At 40.6% G+C, this 12,555-nt stretch overlaps 1 protein-coding gene across 1 annotated transcript in view; it reads left to right on the plus strand.

Annotated features, from left to right (window-relative positions):
- Positions 1-5,494: 5,494 nt before the first annotated feature.
- The window catches only part of LOC5574566 (UDP-glucose 6-dehydrogenase), a 50,836-nt gene continuing 43,775 nt past the window's right edge, over positions 5,495-12,555 (plus strand). The window contains exon 1 of the mRNA XM_001661468.2: positions 5,495-5,660. The gene's annotated coding sequence lies outside the window, so the exon portion shown is untranslated. The remainder of the gene's footprint in view (positions 5,661-12,555) is intronic.

Consider the following 12,555-nt stretch of genomic DNA (forward strand, 5'->3'; position numbering starts at 1 on the left):
GTAAGCATCGGTGACAGGGATGCCAGGTGATTTTTTCCAATGTCTTCCAATTACTTGGAAAAATGTCTTCCAATGTCTTCCACTTAAAACTTTTCAATTATCATGGTAACCTGAAAGTCCAAATTTTCGGGTTAAGGCCCAAGTAATAATGGAGCAAATGTCAAAACTGAAAAAATCAGTTCTCTGCTTCTAAATTCCCAATTCTAAAAAAATAAATACACACAACTGTCTTACTTTCAAACTAAAACTGCTGTGTGTTTAATTTATTTCTTGATTTTAATGCAGAAAACTTCTTTTTCAGTTTTGACATTTGCTCCATTTTTAGTTAAGCCTGGTAATTCAGAAAATTAGGCTCTCCTCTATCATATTTGACATTATCGTTGAAGAATTTCTTCAAAGAAATCCTCCACAGCTTATTCCTCTAGCATATTGTTTTAAAACCATGCTTGTCATGCAATAGTGGACCTATGCATGGTTTTATTTTCAACCAGATTTCAATTTAATCGTTCCCTTGGTTATGAATAATTATTCTTGAGAATTCATCAGGAGTTCAACCAGAAACTCGTCTAAGAATACCTTCACAGATTGCTAAATGAACCCTGAAAATATATCAACAATAATTTATTCACGGAATTCTTCAGTGATGTTACATAAAATGTATCTAAATGAATAGCGAAAGATTCTTCCAAGATAATATGAATGTATTCCTCTAAGCATTGCAAAAAGGATAAATTGAATGAACAATTCAATTATTACAATTTTAAGCAGAATATTTCTTTACGAATTCCTTCAGAAATTTTCTATGATACATCTAGCCAATCATCGAGAAACTTTTTGTTCTTCGTTCAAGAATTTCTTCAAATGTTTTTCAGGTATTTCTGCAACAATTTATCCCGGAATTTAACAAAGAATTTTTCCAGGAATTCCTCCACAAATGTTTATATAGATTTTCTAAGCACGCCCACCTTTTTCTCCATCAATCTCCATAAATTCTAGCAAAAATATAAGAATTTTTCATGGTTTTCTTCAGACTCTTTAGCAAATTTATCAATCTCATGTGCTCCTCTATGAAATTTTATAGCGATATTAAAAATTTCGTAAACAGCTTTCGAACAAGTCACCCTAGAACTCCTTTTATTTATTTTTTTTACACTTCAATCGTCGCGCTGTTGTATTTTGTACAACACTGTTGAAAAAACCTCGCTTTTCCGGAAGAACTGCCAATAAATTCCTGGTGGAGCTCTAGATGAACTTTGGAAGAATTTCTGGAGAAATTCCTAGATAAATTGTGGAGGAATTCCTTAACCCTTTAATACCCAACCCCGCCTTTAGACGGGGTACACTTTGGAATTTTGTATATTTTTTCGTAGCTCGGAAATTAAAATGATTTTATTTTTGGCTTAAACCTTGACTTATAACACGCATATAAGAAAAGTTTTTTATGATTTTTGAAACTTTTTTGTATTATTGCAAATTGTTTGAAAAATTGTATTCTTATATAACCTACAAATGCCTGGGATTCATTTAACGTGTATTATTAAAATATCGTACCTTTTATATTTTTCTACGATTAACCTATCACAGAAGAAGAGCCTGATGGTATTAAAATGATTTCAAATCTGTTTTTCCGTTAGTTACACGGAAGATAAAATATGTTCCAGAAAAAAATTAAAAAATTCATATTTTTAAAAGTATCGTAAAAACTCAAATTTTTATTACTGTCAAAAATCAGTAACCAGAAGAGGCTTCAAGAAAAAAATTGAAAAGGATAAGGATGATCAAAAATAAAAATAATAAAAATCAAAAACCAAAATTCATAAATTTGCGAAGAAAAATAAATCATTGCCCAAACCGTGTTTAGAATGATTTTAGATAACGAAAAATAATATTTAGATCGAAAATAAAAATTTGGGTATTAGAGGGTTAAGGAACTATTCAGCAAGACCAAGCTGAGGGTCGTGGGTTCGAATCCCACCGGTCGAGGATCTTTTCGGGTTGGAAATTTTCTCGACTTCCCAGGGCATAGAGTATCTTCGTACCTGCCACACGATATACGCATGCAAAAATGGTCATTGGCATAGTAAGCTCTCAGTTAATAACTGTGGAAGTGCTCATAAGAACACTAAGCTGAGAAGCAGGCTCTGTCCCAGTGGGGACGTAACGCCAGAAAAGAAGAAGAAGGGTTAAGGAACTGTGAAGGATTTCCGGAGGAACTCTGGAGTAAGTCCCGGAGGAAGATTGAAGGAATATTCAGAGAAACTCCAGAGGAATTCCTGGAGGAACCCCGGAAGCATTTCTGGAGAAACTACGAAGAAATTACTGGAAGAATATTTGAAAAGTAAGGAATCCGTGGGGATTTCAGATGAAACTCTGAAGGAATTCTAGGAGAAACTCGTAAGAAATTCCTGGACGAATTTCAAAGAAATACTTGGAAAAACTCTGAAGGATATTCCGAGGAAATCTAAGGGAAATACTCAGAGTAATTCTAGAAGGATTCCTAGTAGAACACCGGAGGATTTCCAAGGAAATACTGGTGGATTCCTCGAGAAACTCTGATCAAATTCATCGTATTCCCGGTGGAGTTCCAAAGCAATTCCCGATTGAGTCGTCTAGAAATTCTTCGGAGGATTTTTTCCAAGAATTCCCCCGGAGATTCCCCAAGAACTCCACCGGGATTTTCTACAGGAATTCTTCATGTGATTTCCAATAGCAATTCCTCCGTGAATTTCGTCCACGATTTTGGTGGAGGAATTCCTGGTGCATTCCTCAGAAGATATCGAATAGCAATTTCTGCGGGGATTCGGTCTAGGACTTTCTCTGGGGATTACTTCTAGAAATTCATTAAGGATTTACTCTGAGGATTTTCCCCAAAAATTATTTCGGAGATTTTTCTGGAGATTTTTTTTAGGAGATTTCCTGCAGGAATTTCTCCGATTATTTTCTCCAGGTATTCCTCCGGGGTTTCCTTTTCAAAAGCTATTACTCCAGGGTTTTTTTTTTCTTCCGAGGATTCCCTCCCGAAACTCCTCCTGGGATTCTCTCCAGGAATTCTTCTGGGGATTTCATCCAGAGATTTCGCCAAGGAATTCCTCTGAGAATTTCCTTCAGAAACTTCTCTGGAAATTTGCTCCAGGTTCCTCCGGGGATTTTCTCCAGAAATTTCTCCGGAGATTTTTTCCAAGAATTGTTCCGGTGATTTCCCCCAAGAACTCCTCCCGAATTTTCTCCAAGAACTCTCAAGGAGATTTAGAACAGCAAATCTTTCGAGGATTTTGTCCAGGAATTCCTCTGTGGATTTTATCCGGAAGTTCTTCCGGGGTTTAACTCTAGAAGTACCTCCAAAGATTTCATTACATTAAGATTTCCTCCAGGATTTCATCCAGAAATTCACTGAGAAATTCCTTCGGGGAAAATTTCTCCTGAGCTTTCTTCTGACAACTCCTCCAGAAATTGCTCCGTGGATTTCGTCCAGAAATTGCTCTGGGGAATTCATCCAAGAATTCTTTCGAGGATATCCTCTGGCAATTTGCTTTAGAAAATCTTGATAGAATTCCTCCGGGGATTTTCTCCAGACATTTCTCGGGGTATCTCAAATAGCAATTCTTCCGGAGATTTACCTCAGAAATAATTCCCCGGATACCTCAAAGGGATTTTCTCCATAAATTTATCCAGCATATCCTCCGAAGTTTCTCCAAAGCTCCACCGGGAAGTACTTTGAATTCCCTGGCTCTTTTGGAATTGTTGCGCAGGATTTTTTTTTTCGGATTTCTCTCATGAATTCCTTTTCGAGTCCTCCAGCAATTCTTCCTGGAGCTTTGGAGGAACTACGGAGGATATTCTGGATAAAATCCACAAGAATTGCTGGAAGAACTTCGGAAAAATTACCGGTGAAGCGCCGAAGGAATTTCCGGAGGAACTCTGAAGGAATTCCTGCAGACTCTGGACAAAATCCTAGAGAATATCCTGGAGGAACTATGAAGCAATTCTTGGAGAAATTCCGGAGGAGTTCCCAAAGCAACTTTAGGGAAATTGCTTGAACACCGGAGAAATTCCTGGAGAAACTAAAGAGGATATTCAAAGCAATTCCCACTGTTGGAAAGGAACACCGTAGGAACCTTCCAGGAATTACGGAGGAACTTTCGAGGAATTGATGGAGGAACTCCAGAGGAAGTTCTGGAAGAAATCTAGAAGAATTGCCTGTAGAAATTCGGAGGACTTTCCGATGAATTGCTGGACGAAATCCAGAAAAATTGCCAGAGAAAATCCGAAATAATTTCTTGAAGGACACAAACAATTTTTTGGAGGAACTCTGGATGAACTCCTGGAGGCAGTCTAGTGAAATTCCCAGAGATTTTTTTTAGAAATTTCATGAGGAACTCTGGACAAACTCCCGGAGGGAATGTAGTGATTTTTTCGAAGCAACTTCAGAAGAACTCCTAAGGGAGCTGTGGAGCATTTCCTAGGAATCATAGTGAAACTCCCATGAGTCGATGTTCCATTATTCGATATCGACACATGAAAGCATACAAAAACTCATCATTACGTGGTTACTATGATGGCTTCCTCATACAGCTTTCCAAAGCATTTCTGTTCTATGGCTCGGTATTTCCATGAGTCTGTGGTCCTTCCAGATATCAACTCAGGGAGGTTTGACTGTACGTGAGGAACTCTGCGATATAAAAAAACTCCAGGACGAACCATGAAGGAGCTCCAAAAGAATTTCCGGATGAATTCTAAGGAAAAATCAATGGAATGAATTGCTGGAAGAAATACGCAGAGGAAACCTTGGATGAAATCTCGGAGAAATTATAAATTCTCTGAAAAAGTCTCCGAATGTATTTCTGTAGAAAATCCTCGCACGAACATCTTAATGAAAAAATCTTGACAGATATCCAAAAAATCCCTGGGATAATTTCAGAAGCAAAAATTGCAGCAATCTCAGGAAAATGACATATTAAGAATCTATCATTTTTATGAGTTCGTGAATAAATAGACGAGAAACACTGAAACAGATTTCAAAAACTGCTTGTAGGAAAACCTGAAAAACTTTGATGTTTCTATGGAATTATACTTAAATACATTATTAGAATGTCTTGATAAATCTCTGCAAGAGTTCCTAGAAGAAACTCTAGAAGAATCCTTGTCAGAATTCTTAGATTAATATCTGAAAGAATCCTTGGAGAATTTTCAACGGAATTCGCAGAGGGATCTCTTTAGTTTGATTTAGACGTTCAAAAATCTTTTAGAAGAGTTTCTGTAATTTCCAACTCATATGTTCTTTTTTCAAATCTAGGAATTTTAAAAATGCTAGTGATTCAAAATTGTCTTCCAAATGTCTTCACAAATTCTGAAAAGTCTTCCAAATATCTTCCGGCTTCCAAATGTCTTCCACACTACTCAAATGTCTTCCAATGGAAGACATGTCTTCCAACCTGGCATCCCTGATCGGTGATGCCAAAGTGCCGCTGTAAAGTTTCCATAAATGTCAAAATCAGCTGTTTTGTTTGCAGATGATGATAAAAAAGTTGTTGCGGTTTTGGTTGATCGCGGGTGTGCGGCGCGAAAATTTACAGTTATTTTTCGGGAAACTCCAGTAAACGGAAAGTGATTGTAATATTTGCGTTGATTTAGTGCTTCCAAATCTATTTTGCATTTGAAAGGTGAGTAAAATCATGAGTATTTGATAGTTTCTCGAATGGCTCTCTGAGATAAGCGTGTTTGGTATATTAGTTGCTGGTTGGGTTTGTAAACAAAGCATATTGCACAAGCTTCCTGCATTCTATGGAAATGGACCGATGAATAACAATTATTATACCGGGTGCCGGTCTTAGCCGCATAAAACAAAAACTAGGGATTGACGGTTTAGAATAGGAATGTTGTAAACCAGGCCTGCCCAACCTTTTTGAATCGCGATCCAAATCTCAAATTCAATAGGGTAAATGTACCGGTATTCGTTACACCAGATTATGTGAATATCCCCAACCCAAAGGGCACTTTACATTGGGGATCCCCACATAATCAGTTTAACGGTTTTGAGTTAAATATACTGAAGGAAACACTTAAATCTCTTTGCATCTAACTCCCTCATACACCGTTTTACGGTGCAAATAGCCATGAGGTATGATTTTCATTGAATCACTTTAGAACGTTGGGGCAACTTTAAAATTTACTCACAAACTCAGGAAAAAAGTTTTCTGAAAAAATAACAGTATTTAATAATTTTTCTTACAAATTTAGCTCTCTTGTACCTCATTTCGCCATGGTGTTTCTGAACTCGTTACCTCCCGTAATAAATTAACGTAGGTGATGAATACAGGAACCGATATTAAAAACTGGTACATGTGATTCAGTATTCGCCACCCCAGTTTTTATAGCATAGACTGACGTACATGTCAATGGTTGCTACTCCGTGATTGTTCGGAATTGGTAATAATTGCACTTCGACCCAAATTAATAAGGGATGGGACTTTCCGCGTACTCTAGAAGTGCATATTTTAGCAACTCTCATATAATTGATCAATAACGGCGCCGGCAAAGTCCTTGCAGTCAGCTAGGATGGGAAGGAATGTTAGTATGTGATTGTTGCTTCTAGAGACCGAAAATACCTCTGCATTTCCACAATCACCATGACCACGGGAAGGGCGTTTGTTAGTGAAGAAGGAAAAAGATCTGAGAGTACCCGTTGCTCGGGAAGAAGGAAAAGTACGACTTCTACTTAAAACTTAGCTTGAGCTTGATTGGCCGCCCGTAGTTGCTACTCCAGTATCGCCAGATCAGCTGCAGTTACACAAGAAACCAACCAGATGACTACTTTGGCCTAACAGACACCCTCAGTGTCCCCTCCTAGAGAGAACAGGCCGCCGGTGTATTGGTGGTGCGAATCAATTGCAAATCTTCGAGCAATCTGCCTTCGGGCTAGACGAAGAATGCAACGCGCACGCACAGAAGCACAAAGAGAGGAACGCGGTGCAGCATTCAGAGAGGCAAAGTTGGCTCTCAAAAAGGAAATCAAGAGTCGGAAACGGGCATGCTTTGAAAGCCTATGCGAGAGTGCCAATTCTAGTCCATGGGGTGACGCCTACAGAGTGGTAATGGCTAAGACCAAAGGAGCCATAGCGCCCCAAGAGAAATCGCCCGAGTTGCTGCGATCGATAATCGATGTACTCTTCCCGCACCATCCCATAAGCCCATGGCCCCCAGCGCCGTATGCGGCAGATGAAGGAGAAGAAGTGGCGAGAGTGACGAACGAAGAGCTGGCAGAAGTCGTGAAATCATTCGCGTCAAACAAGGCACCGGGACCCGATGGTATCCCGAATGTTGCCTTAAAAGCGGCAGTGAACACGGATCCGGACATGTTCAGAACCACGATGCAACGCTGCATTGATCAAGGAATCTTCCCGGATGTATGGAAGCGACAGAAATTGGTGCTACTACCAAAGGCGGGGAAACCACCAGGTGACCCGTCGGCGTATAGACCTATCTGTCTACTAGATACGACGGGCAAGTTATTGGAGAGGTTGATTCTCAACAGACTAGTACCGTATACGGAGAGTGCGGACGGCCTGTCCAACAACCAGTTTGGATTCAGAAAAGGTAAATCTACTCTGGACGCCATCCAGTCGGTCGTTCAAACAGCTGAGGTGGCAATCGAGCATAAAAGGAGCGGCATCCGTTACTGCGCGGTTGTCACTCTGGATGTGAAGAATGCGTTCAACAGCGCAAGCTGGGAAGCAATAGCACACGCGCTTCACCGCCTCAAGGTACCGGTGCAGTTGTGTAAGCTTCTAGAAAGCTATTTTGATGGTAGGATTCTACTGTATGACACAGAGGAGGGGCAGAAAAGCGTTCGAATTACCGCGGGAGTACCTCAAGGTTCAATCCTGGGCCCGCTGTTATGGAATGCGATGTACGATGACGTACTGAGGCTGCCCCTTCCGACGGGTGTTAAGATTGTTGGCTTCGCCGACGATATCACCCTAGTGGTCTATGGTGAATCGATGGAGGAAGTAGAGTTGACAGCAGCGCACTCTATTTCCCTGGTTGAGGAATGGATGAAGTCTAGGAAACTAGGACTGGCCCGTCACAAGACTGAGGTGGTGGTGGTCAACAACCGCAAGTCCGAGCAACGGGCGCTTATCTCGGTAGGTGATTGCACCATAGAGTCCAAACGATCCCTTAGGCATCTTGGGGTAATGATTGATGACAAGCTGAGCTTCGCTAGCCACGTTGAATATGCCTGTAAAAGGGCATCTACGGCTATAGCGGCGCTTTCGAGGATGATGTCTAACAGCTCTGCTGTAATTGCCAGCAAACGCAAGCTGCTGGCAAGCGTGGCGCTATCCATACTAAGGTATGGAGGACCAATCTGGTCAAAAGCGCTTAGAACGAACAGAAACCTAAAGCGGTTGGAAAGCACGTACAGGATAATGTGCTTAAGAGTAGCAAGTGCATACCGGACGGTATCTAAAGAGGCCGTGTGCATCATAGCCGGGATGACGCCCATCGGGCTCATCATCAAGGAAGATGCTCAATGCTTCAACCAAAGGGGTACCAGAGGAGTCCGCGACACGTGTAAAGAGGAAACGCTCAGAAGCTGGCAGCAGGAATGGGATAACTCCACTAAGGGTAGATGGACCCATCGGCTAATACCAAATGTGTCAGATTGGTATGGTAGAAGCCATGGGGAAGTGAACTTCCACCTGACGCAGTTTCTGTCAGGACATGGTTGCTATAGACAGTACCTGCATAGGTTCGGGCACTCAGAATCTCCTGCGTGCCCCAATTGTGCTGGTGTAGAGGAAACAGCGGAGCATGTCGTGTTCGATTGCCCCCGTTTCATTGTTGTGAGAGGTCGCATGCTCACTACATGCGGAGGGGACACGTCCCCCGACAATATTATAGAGAGAATGTGTGCGGATGCCGAGTGCTGGAATGCAGTAACTACGGCTGTCACTCACATTATGTTAGAATTGCAGCGTCTATGGCGCGCCGACCAAGAGTTGGCTGCAGAGGATTAGCCCTGCCGAGGCTGGTCCCTTGTAACATTGTTTAAGTCGGCTAGGAGAAGCAGTTTGCCTAGGCTACTTCTGCTACACGTGTTGTGCTATATGCACTGGTCCCTTCCCGAAGAAATACCGTAAGGTGGTTCCGGGGAGATGAGGGTCTGAGTCCAAGGGTCATGTCGATGCACTGTTCACCACTTGAGCAATTCTAAATGAATTGCTCATGCACAGTGCATAGGCTGGTTTTAGCGGGTCGTCGTTGGTGCGTCATCCCCGCATTCCCTGAGTTATCTTCTCAGGGGATCTGTTTGCAGATTTCCCCCTTGTAAAAAACAAAAAAAAAAAAAAAAAAACACCCTCAGTGTATAAGTGGCGAAGATCTATTTTAGTCAATAGTGGCGCTTGCCACGTCAGAATGCCACAGTACACCGCCCAAGTAACAATTTAGATTCTAACTGTCTTTATTTATTTTTATGAAAATTTTATCGTAGATTTGCATATTCTTCTAGGTTTCATAGTGATTTTCACCCAGTAGAAATGATCTTGAACCGTTTTTGGTTTTGAATACTTCTTCAAGAACACTTCGGATGCATCACATAAAACTTCGTTTTCAATAAGAACAAGTGACCTTGGCAACAGTTTTATGAAACTCTCGTACTTATCTGTAAGAACGCGCTCGAGCGAGAGTAAGAACTCTTGGCCGAGAACATCATAAATTTCTCAATGCACTAATATGTTTATTATTGATTGTATTATTATGAATCCTATCGTTTATGGATCGCCTTGCGGGGATTTTCGATCTGTTCTTCACGGAAGTCGTTGTTGAACTCACGGCGCGCAACTTATTAATAACACAAATAACCAGTTTCAGTGGTCTTCCTCCTCTTGGCCATGATATAGGAGCGGAACTGGACCACTGGACACCTGGATGTGATTAAATGTCCGATTGATTTTCTTGCTCAACATCTGGGCCTTATTAAGAAGTTATCCACAGCTGAAAAAACTTACCTTTAGTCGTTTTGTAGCTTTAAATTTCATGCCGTAACATAATCTAGCAAGAACGCTTTTCTCCAAAAATGAAAAGTGTAAATAAACAAACGTCAATATGTGCCTCTCTTGAATAAAACGAACGAATCTTATCACGTTCTTCAAGAAGATCAGTTTGTCTTCATCAAGATCGCCTTAAGCCAAAGAACTCTCAAGTGATATTTGTTACGCTTCCCCGAGTTCAGCAAAATTTATCATGGTTCTATGATGGTGTTGAGTAAAACTACCGCCATGATTGTAATTATCGATGCTTTGGCAAGGGAGCCATGATGGGAAATTCCATGTATGCTGGATTGTTCAACATTTTCGGGCACCAAATTGATGAAATTGTTTCCCTGAAAATGCAATATTGTTGAGGCACATTATGCGTTTCGGGTGTTTCATGCATAATATTCACGATGTAATAAGTGTGACAACCGAAAACACAGGTAGGTATCGAAAAAAACGGAAAGTTATCATCACAGATGTTTTAATTTGCATTTTGTTTTATTATTGATTGATAATTCAATGAAGAAGTATTTATAAATTCGTTAGCCAAACCAACATATTGTGAGTTTAACTTGTCTTGGGAACTACTTCTGGAAGGTACATATATGGAAGAGTTGAGGATTGTCATAAGTGGAGTGATGATTACAAGTTTTAAGAGATACTTGACAGTTGCTCTCCAACACCGTCTCTAGTATGGGCCACTTTAGTCTTATGAGAGGTTTATTATTGGCATAGTGTAGGTTTGTAGAATTACTGGTTTTATTTCTAGTTTTATATAATTGGTGTAAGAGAATACTTCAAGAATAGCATAAAATTAACTTTGCTACTTGGGCGGATATACCCCTGCATCTACGCCAGTTCATGCGGAAAGGTGTAAGGGTGATACGACTGCCTATATATCAGGCGTAAGGAAAGGCGTGCTATATTGATGGAAGAATGGTAGCGTAGGGAAACGATTTTTCCAGTGCTTCTCAGGTTCTAGCAAATGCTATGTACTGTGATGTATTAATAGTGAAAGATCAGTGCGCATCGTACCTTCGTGCTGTGCGTATATGAATTCTCTCTGCTCTTGGAAGTTTTTTAAAAAACTATCTGAAGCCATTAAACAGTACTTCTCAGTGCATTTTTTCTACTATTGATCCATTTACGATTCTTGTTTGGACCCGTGCCTTCGATATTTCGTTGGAGCCGTTAGCGAAAGGTGAACTAGCCATTCGTCAATGTGCTAAAATTCACCTTAATAACGAAATAAAAAAAAAGTTAGCGAAAGATTGCGGTGGTAATCCTTCTTGGGAAAAAACCTCTTAGGATGTCTCGTCTTCTTTCGTTTATTCACTAAACATGGTAGCAACTACATACAAAAGGAAGGGTGAATCTCTGAATTCACAACTTCCTTACAAAAAAGTGGGGTTTGAAACTGTCACTAAACGTGGCAAAAATGGAAGAAAGGACGTTTCGGAATGCGAACTTTCTTCCAAGCGCGAAATGGATAATGTTCTAAAAAAGGGATCGAAATGAGCAATCAGTTCGATGCTCTAGACAAATTTTTTGAACGCCAAATCGAAGCAGTCTCTAGCTCAGGCTCTTTGATTCAAGTGAGGAAGCTAAGAGTACCGCCTATCGTGGTCAGTTGTTCCGAATTTGGGGGATTTAGGCAGGAGATCTTGAACTCCAGTAGGGGAATCAAGGTTTGCTTCCAAATCGCAAAGAAAGGAGACTGTTGCGTTTTGCCGGAAACTCTTAAAGATCGCGAACTTATTCTCAAACATCTTGAAGAGAAGAAGCACATTTTTTTACTTATGACGACAATACTGAACGTTTGTTCAAAGTTGTCTTGAATGGTCTCTCAAGTGACTATAAGTCACCTGAAGAGATCAAAAATGGAATAAATGATTTGCTTGGATTTTCCCCAGTCCAAGTAATCATTATGAAAAAGAAAACCCAATCTGGCATTCTTCCGAAAGGGCTTTCTCAGAAATATTATTTAGTTCACTTTAACAAAAAAGATCTAAATAATATTGAAGCGTAAAAAAAGCAAGAATTATGTTCCGTGTGACATGGGAACATTTCCAGAAACCTGGAGGAGATTTACAGAACCCCTCTCTGTGCCGTCGGTGTCAAAAGTGGGGTCATGGTACAAAGCATGGTACAAATGCATGATTTGCGGATGTTCTTCTCACGCTAAGGACGTCTGTCCTGTAAAGGATGATACCACAAAGTTAGTATGCGCAAATTGCGGGGGACTTTATAAATCTAACTTTTGGGATTGCCATTCGCATAGGCGAGTCGTCGAGGATCGTACCAGACAGATGAACGGTCATGTTTTTCGTTTCCGGAATTCCCCTGGTAGAGTATCGAACAATGCTTATTTTTCAGTTAACAAAGAATCATACCCATCAGCAGGATCATGGTCATGCTCATTCACAAACTAATTTTATTCCGTCGGGTAGCCGTTCGAATCTTTTAATTTCAAATAGATCTACCCAAGAAAAATTCAATGCCGATATCGTAGCAGGTA

This window comes from Aedes aegypti, chromosome 2, assembly GCF_002204515.2.
Source record: "Aedes aegypti strain LVP_AGWG chromosome 2, AaegL5.0 Primary Assembly, whole genome shotgun sequence".
In the NCBI taxonomy this organism is placed as follows: domain Eukaryota; kingdom Metazoa; phylum Arthropoda; class Insecta; order Diptera; family Culicidae; genus Aedes; species Aedes aegypti.